At 42.0% G+C, this 24288-nt stretch overlaps 1 long non-coding RNA gene across 1 annotated transcript in view; it reads right to left on the bottom strand.

Annotated features, from left to right (window-relative positions):
• LOC138434159 (uncharacterized) overlaps window positions 1–24148 on the bottom strand; it is a 29892-nt gene extending 5744 nt beyond the window's left edge. The window contains exons 1-3 of the long non-coding RNA XR_011254669.1: window positions 23905–24148; window positions 7732–7997; window positions 2583–2682 (exon numbers count right to left, since the gene is read on the bottom strand). This is a non-coding gene — a long non-coding RNA (uncharacterized lncRNA). The remainder of the gene's footprint in view (window positions 1–2582; window positions 2683–7731; window positions 7998–23904) is intronic.
• Window positions 24149–24288: the final 140 nt, after the last annotated feature.

Raw genomic sequence — 24288 nt, 5'->3', positions numbered from 1 at the left:
ACTTTCAGAGAGGGAGTGGGGTTTGGGCTGGGCTCAGGAGGAGCTCGCACGCATGGGTGAATGCGTGCTTAATCACTTCAGTCATGTCCGACTATTTGGGACCCCATGGACTGTACCTGCCAGGCTCCTCTATCCATGAGATTCTCCAGGCGAGAATACTGGAGTGGGTTGTCATGCCCTCCTCCAAGGGATCTTCCTGACCTAGGGATCAAACCCGCCTCTCCTGCACTGCAGGTGGATTCTTCACTGCTGAGCCGCCGGGGGAGCCCCAGGAGGAGCTTACCTGATTATTAAAAAAACACCTTTCATCATACTAACCCAGGGTGTTTCAGCCCGTGTCTCCTTTACGTGCAATTAACTGTCCCCACATTATTCCTCTCCCTCTGGCTCTCATCTCTCTCTCTTCCTCACTCTCTCAATGGTGTGAGATTTTTATGTACCCGTTCATATAACAATTAATTAGCCATTGAGTGCTAACTTGCTGGAGATAAAACCAGTTAGAATTCCAGCTCTCTAGCCTGGCAATAGTTATTAAACAGTTAAATATTATCACAGCCTTTGACTCAGCAATTCAACTCCCAAGAATATATTTTAAAGATATACGCCCACCAGTGCCAACACTTCTATATAAAAAGATAATCCCTGAACTATTTTAAATAACAATTCAAAATCAGGAACAACGCAAATGTCCATCAATAAGGAACTAATAAAATAGATTATGAAAAATTGAAGCAATAATACTGTAACTGTCAAAAAAATGATAAATTTTGTGGACTGATAAGAAAAGATAGCCAGGTAAAAGAACTTGTATATTATACCACTTAATTTGTATAATTATGTGTATAAAAAATCTGTCTAGATTCTACAGCTGAGCTGTCCAACGTGGTAGCAGCAGCCACACACGGCTATTGAGCACGTGAAATGTGGCTGATCTGAATTCATCTATTAGTGCAAAATTTTACAGACAATTTCAAAGATTTAGTACGAAAACAAGAATCTAAAACATTTCAATAATTATTTTGATTATAGGTTGAAATGATAATATTTGTATATATTAACTAAAAGATAATGTTGAAACTGGTTTTAGTTTTTTTTAAAGAAAAACTGGATTTTTTTAATGAATCTACAAGAAAATGTAACATTACATGTATGGCTCAAATTATACTTCTATTAAACATCAAGTACCAATTTAGGTCAGGAGATGGCAAACAGAGGTCTCAGGGTCAAATTAGGATGAAGACTATTTTTGCAAAGCTAGCATTATAGGCACACAGCTATTCCTGTTTATTTAGGTGTTGTTTATGGCTACTTCCCTGCTATAACGGAGTAGAAAATGGCAACCCACTCCAGTATTCTTGCCTGGAAAAATCCCATGGACAGAGGATCCTGGTGGGCTACAGTCCATGGGATTGCAAGGAGTTGGACATAACTGAGCGACTAACCTTTCACTTCACTTTTTCTTGCTATAAAGATAAAGTTGAGTAGTTGTGACAATGATCATATGGCCACAAAGCCAAAAATATCTACTATCTGAACCAGAGCAGAAAAGGAGTCTCGAAGTTGCCCCAACCTTTATTCTAGAGAAATCTATAGAAACCACAACCTATAGTGACTATCTTTACAGGCTGAGATGAAACTCTATTTTTTAGATGTTTTTCTTCCTAGTAAGAAGAGGAGAAAACCATTTAAAATAACTTTGAAAGCCTTCTTTTGAGGGAGTATGCATTCTAGTAGGGGGTCAAGCAAGTAAATAACTAGAGAGTCAAGGAGAAGTATAAAGTCATTGTTAGGTGTTGAAATGTCAAGTAGACAACAACAATAATAACAGCTAGCGATTACTAAACACCTAGTAGATACTGGCTACCATGAGGAAAGTAAGGCTTTGTATATCTTATTTCATTTTATTGTAACATCCTTACTTTGCAGTTGAGGAAATTGAAGGCTGGAGACATAAATAACTTGCTCAAGGAAACAAGTGCAAGCTCGTTTCACATTGGCCTGAACTCTTCCACACTGGACTCTTCCAGGAGTCAGCCTGGAGAAGCCATCAGATGACCTTTATTATCGCTCTCCCTGCTTCTGTTTATTTCTCTAACTAACATTTTCTTCTGTTTTCCTATATAGGCTTGAAACTGAGGAAGGCAATGTGGGGTCCTTCTCTGGGGTGTGCTAAGTGCCTTTAAGAATCTTTTCATGATAAGCATTAACCTGCTGGTAAAACTCTGCAGCTATTCAAAAGCAAAAAGGATCTTTCCCAGACTGGGCACCATTCTTCCCACATCTCCTGTGCCCCAGCTGGAGGGTGACCTCCCAGACTTCCTATTTAGAGCATATATAAAGCTTTTAGCAGAAGTAGTGCATAATGATACTATCAGTAAGCCTGCTTTTATTACTTAACAATAGAGCATGGACCCCTTTACATGATAGCACTCATAATCTAGTTAGTTTTTTTATTAATGGGGTTATTTTAGTAACCCCCTTTTCAATGAAAGCATCAATTAAAGTTCTGACCGAATATTAGAAAAATAACTTTAAAGAATCACTTTTGCCCTGTAGCCTTTGTTTTCAGGAAATGGATTTACCCATGTTTATGATTTCTCTGCCAACACAGCAGAAGGCTGGGGCGGCTCTGGGTGTGCTGGAAAACAGCGTCCGTATCAGCTTGCAGTTTGCAGTAGTGATCTGCAGAGGAAGAGAGGCAACAGGACACAACCGTCTATTGCCCTCGATGTGCTTACACAATTGACAGTGTCACACACCTGTAAAACCCAACACAATGACTGTCGCAGTAATTATAACCTGCCAGGGGAACATCAAAGTCATGTCCAGGCAGGGTAGGGTGAGGAATAAGCCCTCAATGCCTGCCTCTCTTTTTCTACTCTTCCAGCCGCTGAACTAGGTTGGGCCTCTTCCCTTTGTCCCTGTACTCCTATCCAGGTCTCCAGGAGTCTCCTAACCTCAGATCTCCTCTGCTACAATCCACTTGTCAAATGGTGGCCAGATTACACTTCCCCAAACCCTGTCTTGTGCAGGTTGCCCCTGGCCCAAATACCTGAGCAAAATTCCAGATCTTTATCTTGGCATCCAAGTTCCTCCTCAGTGTTGCCCCAATCTATTATTCTGATTTTAGCACTGAATTACTCTCTAAACCCATCTCCCTATCTCCAGTCAAAGTGGTCCTCTTGGCCCCCAACTCACCTTGCTCATTGCAGACTCTGACTCTGCTTGAGTCTCCTGCCTAACTCCCACAATCCTCTTGTAAATTCCCACAATCCTCTTCTAAATCCTTCCCTAACTCAAATGAAATTCTCCGGAAGACTGCCGATCCCCTCAAGCCTAAATGTATTCCTTATCCTAACAGGTTGATTTCATGTTCATTCTCTGATCATGTGATGGTTTCAATTGCTAGTTGTCTTTTATACATAAAGATCATGAACCTCCCCCATGTTTTTCCTTGAGTTTTTTTCAATAATTTGTTTCATAAACAAAATACTGAACCACTTCAATTCATGGATTTGGGGATGGAAGACTTGATTTTAGCCCACTCTAAGAAAAGAAGCAGAAAGATCTATAATACTATACTCCCAATTTTAGATTTGTTGACGCTCAGCTACATGCGAAACTACTTGTTCTACTAAACGTCATTCTACTATAAATATAATTCTTAATGAATCACGTGTTCAGTGACTAAAGTTGTGTGTTTGCATTGCCCTGCTGTGTCTCTCAACAAGAAGCTGTACTTGTGACTAGGATTCCCCCAACTAGACTGTACTAGATGAAAGTACCTATGATTTTATATCTTTCTCATATCATTTTATATCTTTTACAGAATGTACCTGAGCACCTTTCATATGACACACTGTCCATAAAAGTGGCACAGATTGATTAAGAGGAAACTCACTGCCTCTGTGGGGCTTCCCTGGTGGCTCAGACAGTAAAGAATCTGCCTGAAATGCAGGAGACCCAGGGTGAGGAATATCTGCCGGAGAAGGGAATGGCAGCCCACTCCAGTATTCCTGCCTGGAGAATCCTATGGACAGAGGAGCCTGGTGGGCTACAGTCCATGGGCTCAAAAATAGTCAGACATGACTGAGTGACTAACTTTCTTTTCTTTCTTTCTTTTCACTGCCTCTGATCCAGTAAGTCAAGCCAAGTGATCTTTTCTTCCTGGAATTTCAGACACTCTGTCTGCCCTCTTTATGAGTGGTATGATAGTATCATTACTTAGCAGGACATCTTAGAAATGTTCCATGTGAACCAGAAAGAGCCTCTTCCTCCCCCTCCTCCTCTCCCTTTTCCCCTTCCTCCTTCTCCTCTTCCTCTTTCTTCTCTTCTGCCTTCCTCATAGCTGCATGCTATTTTATTCTAAGGATATACCATAATTTATTTAACTGTTTCCTATTGATAGTCATTTAGATTACTTCCAATATTTCACTAGGAATACAACACTGTTCTGAATAATTTTGTAATCTGTGGATAATTCTATAGAATAAGTTCCTTACGTCAAAATTGTTAAAAACCAATGCATGTTCGTTTGTAGTTTTGAAACATATTTTCAAATTGCCCTCCTTGAGGGGTTATAACAATCTACACTCCTACCTATAAAGCTGGAGAGATAGTCATTGTATTTAATGTTTTTAAAGAATTCCACTGAGCAGAAGATCCATACTGATCAAGCCATTCCATCATTTCTGTACAGTTAAGCTCTTTTCCTATTCAATAGAGAGACCTACTTTCATAGTCCCAGAAATTGAGAACTTGATCCTTTGTCTTATAAATCACACAGCTTCTCCACAGAAAAACAATAAAACCCAAGCACTGGGCTTCCCTGGTGGTTCAGTGGTAAAGAATATGCCTCCCAATGCAGGAGACACGGGTTCAGCCCCTGGTCCTGAAAAATCCTACCTGCCACCGAGCAGCTAAGCCCACGTACCACGGCTACTGAGCCTATGATCTAAAGCTGGGGAGCTACAGCAGCTGAGCCCGCGAGCTGCCCTAGGGCACAGGCTCTGAAACGAGAGAAACCACAGCAGTGAGAAGCCTATGCACCGCAATGGAGAGGAACCCCAGCTCTCTGCAACTAGAGAAAGCCCACGCAGCAGTGGAGACCCAGTGCAACCAAAAATAAATAAGTAAATAAAATTATTTTTAAAAAGCACAAGCACACGACTCTATTTTACTTTACATACACAGATGTCCTCCAAAAACAACATTTTAAAAATTAATTTTTTGTAAATTACATCATACAACAAGAAGATTCAGCATAATTCAGTAGAATCAACACAGATTTCAGGGTCAAAGGAGTAAGTTTTCATCTTTCTAAGTTGTATGATCTTGGACAAGACACTTAATCTCTCTGAGCTATAATTTTCCCCTCTGAAAAAGAATCTAGTATTACATGTTTTGACGTGAATGACAATGTAAGGATAGACAGCTCAGGGAACAAGTCTTACCCACGGTTTCATTCCCTGGGTCCAGGGCACTTCCTGGGATGTTGCATCTATTTAATATGTAGTGGATGAATGAAGCATACTTCCACTTACCCTTAGGATAAGTGACCTGTCCAAGGTCATGTAACAAATGACCAAGAAAATTTAAAGGTAGTGAAGATAGGAACTCACACAGGTATATCTGACTATTACCTTCCTATCTTTCTTTCTTTCTGACCAAAGACCTCATAATTGTCCTCAGCTTTGCTTTATTTCAAATGAAGGGCTGTCAGAAAGGCATCTTCTATAAGAATTTTCACAGTCATTTGCTTCCCTTACTTATTCATGTATCTCACACTTTTAAGACGGCATCTTTTTCTCTAGAGAAATGAGACTTGATTTTATATCTGGGCTCCAATTCTATCTCTTTAGCCTTAAATCAAACCTGTTGTTTAAAATCAGCCAATACTCAATGGATCTGACCCTTTCCTTTGAGTATAACATGATGCATACGTGCTAAGTCACTTCAATCGTGTCGGACTCTGTGTGACCCAATGGGCTGTAACCTGCCAGGCTCCTCTGTCCATGGGATTCTCCAAGCAAGAATACTAGAATGGGTGGCCATGCCCTCCTCCAGGGATCTTCCCAACTCGGGGATCAAACCTGAGTCTCTTATGTCTCCTGCATTGGCAGGCAGATTCTTTTCCACTAAAGCCACATACTTACACCTGAAGAAAATACCTTCTGAACTCTGTCCCATCTTCCATATCCCTTTCTTAACTCTTCACCAATAAGGTCCATCTAGTCAAGGCTATGGTTTTTCCAGTGGTCATGTATGGATGTGAGAGTTGGACTGTGAAGAAAGCTGAGTGTCAAAGCAAAGAATTGATGCTTTTGAACTGTGGTGTTGGAGAAGACTCTTGAGAGTCCCTTGGACTGCAAGGAGATCCAACCAGTCCATTCTGAAGGAGATCAGCCCTGGGATTTCTTCGGAAGGAATGATGCTAAAGCTGAAACTCCAGTACTTTGGTCACCTCATGCGAAGAGTTGACTCATTGGAAAAGACTCTGATGCTGGGAGGGATTGGGGGCAGGAGGAAAAGGGGACGACCGAGGATGAGATGTCTGGATGGCATCACCGACTCGATAGACGTGAATTTGAGTGAACTCCAGGAACTGGTGATGGACAGGGGAGGCCTGGCACGCTGCAATTCATGGGGTCGCAAAGAGTTGGACACAACTGAGCGACTGAATTGAACTGAATGAGGTTCTGGGACCCATATTAATTTCCTGACATTATCTCAAGCTCTCATAGTTTGAGTCTGCAAGCCAGCTCTATAATTTGATGATAAGACCTAGAAATTTTACCTTTTTATTTATTTATTTATTTTTGAGTGTAGTTGATTTACAATGCTGTGTTAATTTCAAGTGTTCAGCGAAGTGAATCAGTTATACATATACATACCCAGAAAATTTAAATTATCTGTCCAAGTTTACAGAGTGAATTGAGGGCCTGGATGGGCCCCATGATCTGGGTGGACTCAGATCTTCAGGTTCTAGATCCAGAGCTTCGTCAAGAGTCTACTCCCTTTTACTCACTCCCTACAATTTTAAGTTTGTAAAGTACTTTTGTTTCTAGTTGGTTATGTAATCATCATAATAGTCTTGGAGACATGGCCTCATCGCAATTGCTAGGGGGGCAAAACACCTCAAAATTCAGAGTCTTAAAACAACAAGCACTTTCTACTTCAGCTCCAGCATCTGCAGTTTATGTGAAGTTTCATTAGGCAGACTTGCTGAACTTGGCTGGGTTTGTTCCTATATCTCTGGGTAGAACTGGACAGCTCTGTTCTAGGCTTGGTTTGGCTGGGAAGGCTTCCTTGGGGCAGTTTTGACCAATTTATCTCATCCTCCCTGGGACCAGTGGGTCAGCCCAGAGATGAACCTCTCATAGAAAGAGAAAGATGCAAGAGGCCAAGGTCCAATGATAAAGGCATACTTTCAAGCCTCTCCTAATATCCTATTGAACAAAGCAGGTGTCATGGTCAGAATCAGTAGATTGGAGAGGCTTCCCTGGCAGTCCAGTGGTTAAGACTCCAAGCTCTCAATGCAGGAGGCATGGATTTGATTCTTATTCAGGGAAAATCCCACGCGACCAAAAAAGAAAAAGAAACAGTGGTTGAAGAAGACATTCATCTCTTTACAGGAAGAACTACAAAGTCACATGGAAGAGGACAGAAATATAGGGAAGAATGAAGATTTGGGGCATTAAGACAATCTACTCAAATATCAAGCCATCTTACCTTAAGCTAATTTTTCTTCATGCCTCCAAACACAAGCTGATGCTCTAAAGCATGGTCTCCACTCATAGGTGCCAGAGAACATGACTGTAGTTAGAATGGGTTTTGAGGGTACTTCCTTTGCTGATGACTCCAGCACAAGGCCATATTTTGGCCTGTTGCAGCAGTGTCAACAGAAAATGAGTGACAAACTGGCACTGGCTTCAACCTCCTGGCTCTGTATCCAGCTGTCCCCAGGCTAACAGCTTCTTGAAATGTGATTCACTGCTCTAGGAAGAGAAAAGTAATTGAGGGTATAATTTATATTGGGAAAATCGCTCTGAAAAAAAATATTAGAGCAACAGACCAAACACTCTGGCTTGAAGGGAGTCTTATACCAAAAGTCTAGGGGAACTGAACAAAGCAGGAAAAGAGATGTGAGGAACTGGAAGGGTAGGTGGGTGCCCTGCAGAGGCGGAAGCTAGAGATGGGGGAGAGATCTAAAACCAGGAAGAACAATGAACAATACCAAGAAACTCTGAAATAATTGCAGAAGAGAAATATGGAAAAGCAACAAGCCTCACAGTTTCTGAGATTTGCTTTGCTTCTTAGAAGGGCTCAAGAAGGAAGACTTCCACGTATAATACCAAGTTTTTAAGAGAAATGTCTCCAATAAATTTCTTGCATATCCTACGCCTTCTATTGCCAAAATAAATACACTAGGAAGCTGATCACCTATGACATGAAATCCAAACAAACTGCTAAACTCAGGGAAACCTGGGAAGATCCAGTTTCCAACTCAGATAACTCTGTGATCATCAGTTCTCTGTCTGGTTTAGATTAGAAAGAAGCTCACTATATTCCCTGGTGGCTCAGATGGTAAAGAATCTGCTGGAAATTTGGGAGATCTAGGTTTGATCCCTGGGTTGGGCATCTGGAGAACGAAATGGCAACCCACTCCAGTATTCTTGCCTGGAGAACTCCACAGACAGAGGAGCCTGACAAGCTATAGTCCATGGGGTCACAGAGTCAGACATGACTGAGCGACTAACACACATAAAAAGACTCTCATAATTACACAAATAACAATATTCACATGTGAATATGCTACAAATGTTAAATTAAATAATAATGTCCCCAGTCACAAAGCTGTACTGCCAAGGCCACACACCTGTGCATCTGAGGACTGGAGGAATAGTTCAATGCCCACAGCTCCCCGATGAAAGCCTTTCCTAGCCTCTCTACTAGGAGTGTTTGGACTTTATTTTTCCCTCGTTCAGTTTGTTAAGCTATCCCAAATCTTTTTTCTTGGCCTGTTTCCTCATCTGTAAAAGAAGGAAATAAAAATACACTGGGCTTCCCTGGTGGTGCAGTGGATAAGAATTCTCCTGCCAATGCATGAGACATGGGTTTGATCCCTGGTCTGGGAAGATCCCACATGCTGAGGAGCAGCTAAGCCTGGGTACCACAGCTACTGAGCCCACGTGCTCTGGAACCCATGTGCCACAACTAGAGTTCTCGCACCACAACGAAAGATCTTGCACGACTCCATGAAGATTCCACGTGCCACAACCAAGATCCAGTGCAGCCAAATTAATGAATCAAAAAAAGACAAAACTTTTTTCATCCTTGTACCTGGGTGTTCCCTTTGGTGGGCCTTACCTAAGTCAAGCTAGCTTTGCGTCCCTTGAGAGAAGACTCTCATTTCTCGTTTGCACTTTCTGCTTACCTCACCAAAGAAGACATACAGATAGCAAATAAACATATTAGAAGATGTTCCATATCATGTCATTAGAGAACTGTAAGTTAAAGCAAAATTTAAATTACATGCTTATTAGAATGGCCAAAATCCAAATTGCCTGCAACAACGAATATTGACTGAGATGTAGAACAACAGAAATTCTCATTTGCTGTTGGTGGGAATAGGAAATAGTACAGCTACTTTGCGAAACAGTCTGGAAGCTTCTTACCAAACTAAGCGTACTCTTATCAAACATTCTAGCACTCCTTGGCATTTATTTACCCAAAGGAGCTGAAAACTTCTGTCATACAAAAACTCAAATATAGTTGTTTTTGGCAGCTTTATTCCTATGTACCAAAACCTGGAAGCCACCAACATGTCATTCATTAGGTGACTGGATAAATAAACTCTGGTACATCTAGATAATGAAATGTCATTCAGTGCTAAACAAGAAAAGAGCTATCAAATCATGAACAGACATAGAGCATCCATAAAATGCTACTACTAAATGAAAGAAGCCAATCTTAAAAGACGACTTACGCTGATTCCAATTATATGACAATCTGGAAAAAGGCAAAGTGGACCAGTGGTTACTAGAGGTTGACAGGAGGAAGGGATTAATAAATGGAACACAGAGGATTTTTAAGGCAGTGAAAATATTTCTTATGATACTATAATGGTAGATACATGTTATAGCACATTTGTCAAAACCTGTAGACTACAACACCAACAGTGAACCCTAAATGTAACCTGTGGTTGCCGGTGATAATAATGTGTCAGTGTAGGTCCATTTATTATAACAAATGGACCACTCTGGTGCAGGATGTTGGTAATGGGGAAGGCCGTGCAAGTGTGGGGGCAGGGGGAGTATATGGGAAATCTGTACTTTCTGAACATTTTTGCTAATGTGTTGTAATTTGTTCTTTAAAAAAAAAAAAAAAAGAGGCTTTTTTAAAAAAGAAATGAGCTATCACACCATGAAAAGACATAAAGGAATCTTAAGTGCATATTGCTAAGTAAAATAAGCCAATCTGAAAAGGCTACATACTGGATGACTCCAACTAGACGACATTCTAAAAAAGGCAAAACTATGAAAAGGGTAAAAAGATCAGTGATAGTCGGGATCAAGGGTCAAAGCAGGGTTGGGAAGTGATGATAAGGTGAAACACAGGAGATTTTTAGGGCGGTGAAACTCTTCTGTAGCATACTGTATTGAGGGATACATGATATTTTTGGTCAAAACTTATAGAACTATACAACACAAAGAGTGAATCCTAATGCAAAGTATGGACTTTAGTTAATAATAGCAAATCAATATTGGTTCATCAAATGTAACAAGTTGTAACCACACTAAATGCAAAATGTTAATAACAGGAGAAGTTGTGAGTGGAAAAAGGAGAGGATATATGGAAACTTTTGTACTATCTGCTCATTTTTCTGTAAACCTAAAACCACCTTAAAAAACCGTCTACTAAGTTTTTAAAGTGGAGAGTGAAAAAGTTGGCTTAAAGCTCAACATTCAGAAAACGGAGATCATGGTATCCAGTCCCATCACTTCATGGGAAATAGATGGGGAAACAGTGGAAACAGTGTCAGACTTTATTTTGGGGGCTCCAAAATCACTGCAGATGGTGATTGCAGCCATAAAATTAAAAGATGCTTACTCCTTGGAAGGAAAGTTATGACCAACCTAGATAGCATATTCAAAAGCAGAGACATTGCTTTGCCGACTAAGGTCCATCAAGTCAAGACTATGGTTTTTCCTGTGGTCATGTATGGATGTTGGAGTTGGACTGTGGAGAAGGCTGAGCGCCAAAGAATTGATGCTTTTGAATGGTGGTGTTGGAGAAGACTCTTGAGAGTCCCTTGGACTGCAAGGAGATCTAACCAGTCCATTCTGAAGGAGATCGGCCCTGGGATTTCTTTGGAAGGAATGATGCTAAAGTTGAAACTCCAATACTTTGGCCACCTCATGCGAAGAGTTGACTCATTGGAAAAGACTCTGATGCTGGGAGGGATTGGGGGCAGGAGGAGAAGGGGACGACTGAGGATGAGATGGCTGGATGGCATCACGGACTCTATGGACGTGAGTCTGAGTGAACTCCGGGAGTTGGTGATGGACAGGGAGGCCTGGCGTGCTGCGATTCATGGGGTCGCAAAGAGTCAGACACGACTGAGCAACTGAACTGAAGTTTTTAAAAAGTGCAACCCATTGCTTGACCAGTTCTGTATGCAGTACTTTCTTAGACAGTAAATTATCTTTGCAGAGCACCTTTGGGCTACAAGCAACTATGCAGCCTGGCCCATATAGGCAGAAGGCTTTCAAAGCCAACAAGCCTTCAGAGTCATCCCCCTGCTAGAGTGTGAGCAGGAATGGCAGAAGGGGGAACAGAATATGGTGTGTGGAACACTGGGTCCCTCTTTTAGCTATGACCAAGGAGTCACTGAGCATAAGAATACAGCCTACTATGGGTAGCACCTCTCTAAGAAACAAGCCACACTTCTGATTTGTTTCATGCAGATAGTCTAAATAAGCAAATAACAACCAAGTGAGTCAACCTGCATGATCTTCAGTTTTGCCACTGGTACACCTGACAGGATTATTCATTATAGATGTTGCTGTGATGTCTTCAAGTCTTCCTTGAAGGCCTTAACAAGAACCTCAAAACATTCTTGCATATTGGAGAAGGAAATGGCAACCCACTCCAGTACATTTGCCAGAAGAATTCCATGGACAGAGGAGCCTGGCAAGCTACGGACACAAAGAGTACCATGCATGGGTCACAACGAGTCGGACATGACTGAGTGACTAATGCTTTCACTTTCGTTCTTGTGTATGAAAGATGGTACTGATGAACCTATCTGCAGAGCAGCAGTAGAGACATAGACATTGAGAACAGACTTATGGACATGGCTGGTGGGGGAGGAAGGAGAGGTTGGGATGTATGGACAGAAGAACATGGAAAAACACGTTACCATATGGAAAATAGATAGCCAATGGGGATTTGCTGTATGACTCAGGGAATTCAAACCAGCTGGGTAACAACCTAGTAGGGGTGGGATGGGGAGGGAAGTGAGAGGGATGTTAAAGTGGGAGGGAACATGGGTAAACCTATGGCTGATTCATGTTGATGTTTGGGAGAAACCAACACATTACTGTAAAGCAATTAACTTTCAATTAAAAATAAGTAAATTTTTAAAAACTCTTGCATATAATGCTGATGATAAGGAAGGAGACATGCATAATCATACATGAGGTATCTTATTAAGGAAAGTGTGGGAGGATTCTTCTTCAGAATATTTTCAAAAAGTTCTTCTAAACACTAGATATATAGTTTTAATTACTTTCACTGCTGTTATTCTCCTACTTGTTACCTGAAGTTTTGTCTAAATCTTTATCCTCCATGAATTACAAAGACCTCAAGGGTTTTGTTTTGTTTTTAACATTGCAAAGAGGTTTCTGCTGAGTAGGACCTTGTCATGCTACTTGTTGCTATTGGTAGAGTTTGTTAATCCAACAGTGAAAGCAATCTGTTCTCCCAATGCATGGTAGTTCTTCAATAGTGGAAATTTTCTAATAAATTAAAAAATCAGAGATGAGAAGCCTTTCCCCCACCTGGGATTGGAAAGTGAAACTTCAATAAGACAAAACAGAAGGCACAGGGATTTCCCTGGTGGTCCAGTGGTTAAGATGCCATGCTCCCAATGTGGGGGCCATGGGTTCAATCGTTGGTTGGGGAAGTAAGACCCTGCATGCTGTGTGTGGCCAAAAAACAAACAACAACAATAACAAAACCAACCTGGATGCAGAGTTTAAGAAGTGGGTTAGAGTCCATGAAGTTCTAAGAGTCACAACTGTTGAAAAAATGTTAAGACCAGAAAATAAGCAAAATGAGTCTAGGCTGAGTGAGACTGAATGCTTTCAGCAAATCCACATGGTAACAGCTTTTTTTCCTTTTATATGAAGAAAAAGGGGCTTCCCTGGTGGCTCAGACTGTAAAGAATTTGCCTGCAATGCAGGAGACTCAGGTTCAATCCCTGGGTTGGGATTATCCCCTGGAAGAGGGGGATGGCAACCCACTCCATATTCTTGTCTGGAGAATTCCATGGACAGAGGAACCTGGTAGGCTACAGTCCATGGGTTCACAAAGAGTTGGACATGACTGAGCAATCAACACTTTCACTTTCATGGAGCAAAAGGACTGGGGAGAGATTTCAGATTTCTTGAGATTCACTTGAATGGTTCCTGCTGCATTGCTCTCTGGGGCAATATTCTTTTTCCTCCCCAAGGTGGCCATGCAGGGGCAGTTCACCCTATCCATTCATTCTCATTCCTTAGCATGGAGTTGTCCCCATGCAGACATCCAGCAAGGGCACCATAAGAACAGATAGGCTCATGAAATGGGAGCCCTGGGGTGCACCACCAAACTAAAAGGACTCAGGCTGCAAGAACTTAACAGCCATAGCAGGAATATATTTTTGGTAACTGAAGTCTAATTTGGGTTCTGTTTTTGAAAAATAACATTTGTTTTCCAGTGGCACCCCACTCTAGTACTTTTGCCTGGAAAACCCCATGAACAGAGGAGCCTGGTAGGCTGCAGTCCATGGGGTCGAGAAGAGTTGGACATGACTGAGCGACTTCACTTTCACTTTTCACTTTCATGTATTGGAGAAGGAAATAGAAAACCCACTCCAGTGTTCTTGCCTGGAGAATCCCAGGGATGGGGGAGCCTGGTGGGCTGCCGTCTATGAGGTCACACAGAGTCAGACATGACCAAAGTAACTTAGCAGCAGCAGCAGCAGCAGCAGCAGAGAATATTTTTGTTGGGGGAGGAGTTTCTTTCCAGTTCCACTTTAGAGCTAAAAAAACAAACTGTTTAGAGGATAAACTTTTTCTTTCCAAGGATTTATGTAGTAGATATGTACTGGCAAGTATACAGAATTCATAAAACGTTAGAGGGAAAGGGGTCTCTGGGATCCTCTTGTTGAATCTCCTTACTCTACAGTTGAGGAAAATGAGCTCCAGAGAAGTGTTAGGCCCAAGGGCACAGAGCTGGCTTACAAAATGAGACTTGAATCCAGATTGCCCATGTACTGGCTAATGCCCTTCCCACAATACTGTGTTCCATTTCCCTGCACCACAAGAAGATACCCATTGTATCTTGCAAAAATTAAGACTATTTAAAATTAGTCACAAATTAGACTTGTGACTAATTAGAATACAGTGTTCCACCACCTTTAAGTCACTAGCTAAAATCCTCAGCTCCCCATCATGGCACACCCAAGGCCTTCTGGTTGACCACAGAAAGAATTAATCTCAACTCAGTTCTGTGTCTAGGCACCCACAAAATGGAAATCGTTGTACCTGGGGAAGAACAAGAGGACAAGATGAGATGAAAAGGAAGTATGTTTAAAATTGATAAAAGGAGGTACTTTTTTCCCACTACACACAACTGACCTGGGGAACTCACTGCAGCAGGATATTAAGATCAATGGTGAAGATTTGTGTTTTAAAAGATTAGACATTTCACATGCATATCATCAACAGCCACACTCAATAGGATGAAAGTAAGATGGATGAAAGTTCTCAAGCTTCAGTGCAGAAGTTGATCACCAACTGGGTCAGGTGAAAAGAAAAAAGTTGTCTACTCAAGTAAGATTTCACATAAGGGCAGAACTGGGGGGATTCTAGGCATCGCTGCCGAGTAACAAACCACTCCAAAATAGTGGTGTAAACCAACAGGCATTTTATTATGTGCCTGGATACTGTGGGTCAGGAATTTACAGAGGGCACAGTAGAGATAGGTGATATCTGGGGCCTCAGTTGGGAAGACTTGAACAGCTGGCAGTGACTTGAGGCTGGGGGCTGGAATCATCTGGAAACTTCTTTACTCATATATCAGACACCTAACCTGGAATGACTTGAAAGCTCACTTGGCTGGGACTGTCAACTGGAGCCATATCTTATGCAGGTGTCAAGTGGGTGTCCCAACCAAAGGCACTTCCAAAAACCAGGTGTCCCAAGGGAGCCAGGTAGAAGCTACATGGCCTTTAATGACCTATTTGTGAAAGTCCCATTGCATTACTTCCAACATAGTCTATAAGTCAAAGCCATCACAAGTCCACTGAGATTCAAGAGGAAGAGGCTTAGGATATTTTACATCCCTCTCCTATGGGGAACTGCAGAAAAATATGTCAGATAGGAGAGGTTTTTGCAGTCATCTTTAGAAAATGCAATCTCCCAAGGAATGGTTAGGTGATGTGAGGTTGCAAGGACACAAAATCAGTGGAAAAAACTGACATATAAAGAGATAATCACAATAAGTACAATAAAATAAATATCAAGGTAGTTATTTCCCCTCTTTTATAAGATTCCATTTTTTTTTTGGTCCCTTTTAAAAGAGTCATCACATTTAAAATTTTTCATTCATTTTCTGTCTTCCACTAGATTGGAATCTCCACACATTTAGTTCCCTACCATAATGCCTGTGCCTAAAACATTACCAAACCACAAATAGGTACTCAATAAATATTTGTTGAAAGAGTAAGTGCTGTAATAGAGAAGTAGTGGAAGGACTGAGAAAGTAAAGGCAACAACAAAGGACTCAGCTTGATGGAAATGACATTTGAGTGGGTCTTGAATGCTTTTGAAGGATAAATACAATCTTTCTTGCAAAAAAGGGGGGAATAAATTTTTGTCTTTAAATCTCCTCCAGAGACTTCCATTAGCCCAGTTTAAGTGGGCAGATCCTCATCCTAAATGTACAGACTGCATGTAGTAGTTACAATGTTCTTGGTTGAAAGTGAAAGGAAAGAGGGACTCAAACGGATTAAAAAATAAGTAGTGTATTGTATCACATAACAAGAAGTCTGGAGGCCTGCAGTTCAGGCAGCCTCCATGCCATCCTTCCTCATGGGGTCAGCTTGGCACTTTCACATTTGCAAGCTGGCACCTACAATGGTAGGCATCATAGGCAGACAAAACAATACCCAGCAGGGGAGAGGACTGTTTCCTTTGGAGTAAATCTTTCCCTTAATCCTCTGACAGATTACCTCACACTGGCCCCCATGGCATCCCTTATTGGCCAGAATTATGTCCCATGCACATACGTCACCCAAACACTGATAAGAAAAAGGGGAGCAACATGAACAAATGGACTAGTCATACATTACTCCTAGGGGTGTGCCGGAAGTTCCTGTCTCTCCTAAAACACAGGGCTGTTCAGTAAAGGATGGACACCCCAAAAGAACAAAACAAACCACTGGGGCTTTGTTAGAAGAAGAAAAGAGAGATGACTCTTTAGCATGTAGTCAACCGAACATGGAAGTTTCCAAAACTTGAGCCTTGGAGAAGGTTATGGTTCTGTTTTCTTTGTAGGTAGATATTATCTAACATTTCTATTCATTCTTTCCATGCTTTTAGCTCCTTTCCTTCCTCCTTCTGTGTTAGTAATTAGTTGAATAAATCAAGGGCTGTATCAAAAGGAAAGAGTATTGTGTGTAAAGTGTATATACAAGTGGAATTAGTCAAAAATACGTTGATTAGATATGAGTGCACTTTCAGGTAAAAACTTTGATTCAGATGCTTCTGATGGCCTAGCCACGCCCAGCTGTTCACCACTTATATCATACTCTTTCATGGCCTTGTGCCTTTTATTTGTACCAATTCTTCTGTCTAGGAAGTCCTTCCAGTTGCCTCATCTGTAGTGGATACTGGGGATTGCCTCTCTAGCCTCCATTCTATCCTTCTAGCAATTTACTTAAAGAGATTGGGAATTGCAAAACTACTTTTTTCAGACTCCCTTGCAGCTAGGATCTGGCTCTGAAGTAAGTTCAGTCAATGAGGTACACGTGTGGGAGATTTGGAGACAGATGCAAGAAGAAGGTATCATTCTGCTGCTGGTGCTGCTGGCAAGCAAGGTTTGAGCAATAATTCTAAGAGGTATTTAACGCTGTTGGACTCTAAGTCCTGTTTTGGGGTCTAGTCACCAGTTTCACGGGTGTGAAGGGCTGTGGCGGCAGAAGCACCATCCTGACTTCTGGAACATAGCTACTGTGTGGCCCTTGAACTCATAGCCCAGGAGTAGACCCCTGACTTCTGCCCCTCCTGCCCATCAATTTTGTAAGCTTCTACTTGATTCTCAGTATTAAATCTTTCTCTGTTTGAAATACCTAGAGTGCTTTCTGTTTCCTGTGCTAAACCCTGACTCATAGATCACCTAATTAATTTTTAGCCTGCTAGGCACAAGATTGGGCCAGGTACCTCCTCTGTTCTCCCTCCAAGCTCTGCCTGGTGAGCCCATGCCTCTTCACCTTTGTACCCCTAACACCAGTGCTTGGCTCACAGCACGTGCAGCGTCAATATTTACTGAACTGAAACTTCCTCTGCAAAGATACTAGGATGGTTCTGAAATCTAGACAAAGGTTTAGATTATGCCCATCTCATGCCTGTTTTGCAAAGTCCAAAGGACAAGTTCATTCTAGACTACAACTGCATTCTAGAGGAACCCAGAGCCCTCAACAATTCCATACTTTAGCCCACCACACAAGTCACACCAGAACTGGATCTGACCTGGTACCCAGGAAAGGGATGATAAGGAGCAAGGGAAGGTGCTTATCTCAAGAACTATGATCTGGTGGTTCTCAGGACCCTCCACTACTAGGGTTACAACAAGGCCTGGAATTAGTGGCATAGGCTTTGGAGTGAGGAAAACCCAAGTTGGAAGGTATGTGCGCTTGTGTAGCAAGTTACTTAACCTGTCTATACTTCAGATTCTTCATCTATAAAGTCAGGTTGATAATGTCAGCCTCACAGGATTCTTGGGGGTAGAAGAGATTATATATGTAAAACGCTTAGCACAGTGCGTGAAACATTGGAAATGCCGAGTACCCATCCATCAGTTGCTATTATTATGGTCACCACTGTTCTTGGCTGTGCCATCACGGTACAATTCTGCCACATATTTTTTACTTTGCATACATATATTTTCCTCCAGCCCAAACAGACACACACACAATCAGACTAGAATACACTTCTCTATATCCTCTCCTAATGCTCAAAATTCTCCAAGCCAGGCTTCAGCAATACGTGAACCGTGAACTTCCAGATGTTCAAGCCGGTTTTAGAAAAGGCAGAGGAACCAGAGATCAAATTGCCAACATCCACTGGATCATGGAAAAAGGAAGAGTTCCAAAAAAACCATCTATTTCTGCTTTATTGACTATGCCAAAGCCTTTGACTGTGTGGATCACAATAAACTGTGGAAACTTCTTCAAGAGATGGGAATACCAGACCACCTGACCTGCCTCTTGAGAAATCTGTATGCAGGCCAGGAAGCAACAGTTAGAACTGGACATGGAACAACAGACTGGTTCCAAATAGGAAAAGGAGGACGTCAAGGCTGTATATTGTCACCTTGCTTATTTAACTTATATGCAGAGTACATCATGAGAAATGCTGGACTGGAAGAAACACAAGCTAGAATCAAGATTGCTGGGAGAAATATCAATAACCTCAGATATGCAGATGACACCACCCTTATGGCAGAAAGTGAAGAGGAACTAAAAAGCCTCTTGATGAAAGTGAAAGAGGAGAGTGAAAAAGTTGGCTTAAAGCTCAACATTCAGAAAATGAAGATCATAGCATCTGGTCCCATCACTTCATGGGAAATAGATGGGGAAACAGTGGAAACAGTGTCAGACTTTATTTTTTGGGGCTCCAAAATCACTGCAGATGGTGACTGCACCCATGAAATTAAAAGACGCTTACTCCTTGGAAGAAAAGTTATGACCAACCTAGATAGCATATTCAAAAGCAGAGACATTACTTTACTGACTAAGGTCCATCTAGTCAAGGCTATGGTTTTTCCAGTAGTCATGTATGGACGTTGGAGTTGGACTGTGAAGTAGGCAGAGTGCCGAAGAATTGATGCTTTTGAACTGTGGTGTTGGAGAAGACTCTTGAGAGTCCCTTGGACTGCAGGGAGATCCAACCAGTCCATTCTGAAGGAGATCAACCCTGGCCACCTCATGCGAAGAGTTGACTCATTGGAAAATACTTTGATGCTGGGAGGGATTGGGGACAGGAGGAGAAGGGGGCGACCGAGGATGAGATGGCTGGATGGCATCACTGACTCGATGCACGTGAGTCTGAGTGAATTCCGGGAGTTGGTGATGGACAGGGAGGCCTGGCGTGCTGCGATTCATGGGGTCTCAAAGAGTTGGACATGACTGAGTGACTGGACTGAACTGAACTGATATCCTCTCCTGAGATGTTCCATTTTATATTCTGTTGTGATTAACCCTTTTTTTTTTTTTTGCAGAAGACTCAGCTAGGCACAAGACTGGGGTTGTGCTGAGAAAAAACAAAAACCATCTCTGCCAGTGGCTCTCAACCCTAGCTGAAGTTCAGGGTCACTTGAGAGTTAAGGACAAAACAGCAACAAAAATAAACAAAACCAAACCAAGAAACAATGTCTGAGTCCCTCAGCCAGAGATTCTGATTCAATAGGGCCCAAGCATCAGTATTTCTTAAGGCTCCCCACATGCTCCTAATGCGCACCTGAGAGCCACTGCTCAGCTTGGAAAAGCTTAGTACGTCTATCGCCTCTGGGAAAAGAGAAAGAAGCTCTTACTTTTCTATAATCTCCACCATGGTGGCAGAGGGGAGAGGACTGAAGATTATACTTGCATGATTCCACTTATAATGTGAACAAGGCATTCGTATTATGAACCTGGATAAATGACTCATCATGTTAATCCTTTGGTTAGTGTCTTGGTTTCTCCTTTAGTGGTGTCTCATGAGAAGAGGAGTGATCAGAAATGCTCTAGTAAATGAAAAAAGCTAGTCTGGAAATATCCAGTGAGGGATATATGTTGGCTTATAGGTATTTGTTCTGTGCCAGTACTGTGCAAGCTTGCACACTTTCGGGCTGGTTGTTGATGTCAGGTGAATGTACTTTGTACTTTGATCCAGAGCAAGTGAAATGATCCCTGCTTTGGCATAAAATTTAGCTAATATCTAAATACTAGAGATAGCTGGTGACAGCTGGGAGTGCACTTGCACATAAAGTACAAGCCTACCTCTTTTTACTGTGCTTCACAGATACTGCTTGTCTTACAAATTGAAGGTTTGTGAAAACCCTGAGTTGTCAGATGATGGCTAGTATTTTTTAGAGATAAAGTATTTTTTAATTAAGGTATGTGCATTTTTTAGACATAATGTTATTGCACACTTGAGACTGGAGAATAGTATAAACATCAGTTTAGACACTATTGGAAAAGCAAAGAATTTGTGTGATTCAGTTTATTGTGGTATTTGTTTTATTGCAGTAGTCTGGAACCGAACCCATATCTCTGGGTTTGCCTGTACATCTAAAAGCTAATTTTTTTCCCATTATTAAAGTGACACACAGAAGAAAATAAAGAAGAGTGCTGTGGTAAGTCACTTCAGTCATGTCTGACTCTTTGTGGCCCTATGAGTCTGCTAGGCTCCTCTGTCCAGGGGATTCTCCAGGGAAGAATACTGGAGTAGGTTGCCATGACCACCTCCAGGCGCTCTTCCAGACCCAGGGATTGAACCCACGTCTCTTATGTCTCCTGCAATGGCAGGCGGGTTCTTTACCACTAGTGTTACCTGGAAAGCCCAAAGAAGAGTGGAAAAACAGAAAAATACAATAAACCCAGTAGAAACTAATAACAGAATTACATAGCGTTACAAGGTGCAAGGCATGGTTCTAACCCTTTACCATGTAAATGAATTTACTCCTCACTACAGCTCTACGAGGTAGATAACTATTTGTGACTCCACTTTACAGGTGAAGAAAGAGGATCTGGTGCTGTTAGGTGACTTGTCCAAGGTGGCACAGCTAGAGAGCCACGGTTTGGACTCGTTGCATTCAACAGGGCATGGTCAACCTCAGAGACAGCTCATAATATAAGCTTTATTCAAGGATTCAATACCACTTGCTAAAGTTTACAAAGTTACTCTCAGTTGCCATTCACTCATCCATTTACTTCACAAATAGTTATGGAAGGCATCTATGGGCAGCATACTGTTCCACACTGGATTATCAAGATATTGAAGAGTAACAGAGGCTAATTGTCCAGTCATCCCTATAGTACTAAACTCTCAAGTGTCTTCCCAGAATACACAGTTATAATCAACAAAAGTCTTAACATTAGAAACACAGTAACTATTCCCTGAATACAAAATCCAACACTGATAATTCAAAACTTTTGGAGCGTTACTAGATGGAATGGTTAGCTTACTAGATGGAACGTTTAGCATGACCCCCCCCCCCACAACCCCGTATTTTCATCAATTAATAAGTACACCTGGGACAATAATTTCAGTTGACTCTCATAAATTTCACTTTGGAGTAACATGTTTAATATAGCAGTAGTGTATTCAACTCAGAAATGTGATGCTTTTGGATGGATGGATAGATGGATGGATGGTTAGATGGAAGACAGATAAGTGAATTAATAGGTGAAAAGGCATGCCAATGTTCTAGTTGCTTAAAAATTGCATCTTTAAAAATAATTTAGTGTTTTCCAGTTTGTTAAACAATAGCTATTACTCAGGAGAAAAAAAATTCCAAGATTTCTGCCCTTTCCATGGACTAAATATGTAATTTCAAGCAAGTCATTATGGTGCCAATTCCATCTGATTGTTGTGATTAAATGAGCTAACTGAAATGAATTATGTAGCACCTAACTCATGTTAAACAGCATATTTTAAACTGCCTTTAAAGTGAGGTAATATAGGTGAAAAAGCAAAAATTCAAATGACATGAAAAGCTATACAATGCAAAGTAACTTTCTTTTGGCAAAGTTTTCCCACTGTTATTACTATTACAATACTATTATTAGAGATCTCCAAGCAAAAATAACATTTCCCTGTTGACTGAGAAGGGAAAAGTTTACAGACTAGGAGATAACATCCTTTGAGTCAGAACCAAGTGAAATAACACATGTATTCTGGCTAAATTCCAGCATGAGTGATTAACATTCTCCAACTTCAAATAATTTTTATTATTAGCCAACACTTGTCCATCCCCAATAATACACACGTTGCATAAAGGCCACAGAATGAGGCAGCCTCTCTTGGCATGTTCACAATCTGTGCATACTTTCCACTGAGGGTTTCCCTTTCTTTTTGATTGCTATTCCATAGCTGAAAACTCCCACTGCTTTCAACCCTGGGATGTTTGCCGACACTGACTGCCAAGTAGTTCCCCAAAACAAACAAACAAACAAACAAAATATAAGCACAGGTACAATCACAGGGAATGAAATAAGTAATATACATTTTAAACATATTTATTAATAGTTTTGATGTTTGTGAAGCGATTGATATTTAACTTTGAGGCTGGAATATAATACACATATTCTTCATTACAAATCTTGTTGATAAGCAGGGAGGAGAGGACTGTTCTGCAATTTAGTTTCCCAGTCTATGTAAGTGGGATCCAGGACACAAGAACAACAATAGCCGCGGTGTGTCTCGGTCCTCTAGTCCAGTCCTGAGTACTTTGAGAACTCAGGCCCTCCTGCCTTTTTTTCCGCCTTCTTCCCAATAGAAGGAAGGGGTTGGGAAAAGGGAAACAATTCAAACCCTCTTTGTAAGCGTGTGAATGAATTTCAAGAATGCTAAACACCTCAGTCTTCCAACCTAATTAGAACACGTAGAAAAGAGGCATTTTTAGGACATTTAAAACTTGCAGCATAATAACCCATCTGGAGAGCGCCACAGTGCGTCCCAGTGGTTGGGGGCGCCCAGCAGGTCTTCCCGTGGGCTCCAGCTGCTTCGTGTGCCCGGATCCCCGGCGGCGATCGGCTGCACAGCGAAGCAGTGGGTAGCCCGGGGGAGCGACGGGGGCGGGCCGGGGGGGAGGGGGTACAGCCCCTGCCCATTACACTGCCCGGAGCCAGTGTTGCTTTTCTCTGCAGGCAGCTTCGGAACTGCCTCGATTTTTAACCCGATAAACTGATAAAAGACTACAGGTTTGGAGTCTTCCAAAGACGGAAAGAAAATCACTTTCTTGTTGCAACAGTAAGATTTTGTTACGAAATGCAAAAGTAAAGGTTAAAGCCTGGGAGATAACCGGTAGAACATGGGGGCGGGGGGAAGGGGAAAGAGGTGGTAAAAATTGTGGATGTCGCGGCCCAGCTATCTCGATTCGAATCTCGGGTTTCCCATTTGAGCGCCTACTCTGCGCCAGGCGCTCGGAATACCATGCTGAACAAGATTACGTTGTGGTTTTCTTGGGGGGCATTAACCAAGTACGGTTGCCTTGGTCAAGTTTCTAAACTCTTCACCTGTAAGGAGTGTCCGATTCATAGAATTATTTTAAAGATCTGAGACATCCTGTATTAAGATGTGGATGACTAACGCGCTGTCCGACATAGTAGGGACTCGGTAAGCATTTGTTCCTCTCTAAATCTGAGCTCACCTGGTGTGAGGGAGGCGCAGAGCGGAGACAGGTGCCACCGTTAAGAGTGATTCTTTGAGCAGTCTTTTAAACAAGCGCTGGACTCTAAGGATACTTAGCTGCAGAGAAGAGATCTGGTAGGTGCCCTGGAAGCAAGGGTTCATAAGCTAGAACATTACGGGAAGTGAGCCCCACATAAGTGGGGATCAGCAGAGAACTCGGGAGGGACTTCTAGCCAGGGTTTCCCGCTCAGGGTCTCAAGAAGGCGTGATTAGCATTCGCCCCGCCCTCCATAGCTTCCCGGCCAGCGATTGGCCCGCGCTCCTTGGCTACCCGCTTCTGGCTGGACCCGAGGGCGCCTGGGGAGAGGCCGAGCCGGCGGGGCAGTGGGCGGGGACGCACGGA

This window comes from Ovis canadensis, chromosome 2, assembly GCF_042477335.2.
Source record: "Ovis canadensis isolate MfBH-ARS-UI-01 breed Bighorn chromosome 2, ARS-UI_OviCan_v2, whole genome shotgun sequence".
Classification (NCBI taxonomy): Eukaryota; Metazoa; Chordata; class Mammalia; order Artiodactyla; family Bovidae; genus Ovis; species Ovis canadensis.
The sequence above is the reverse complement of the archived record's forward strand: the minus strand, read 5'-3'. Positions and strand labels throughout refer to the sequence as shown.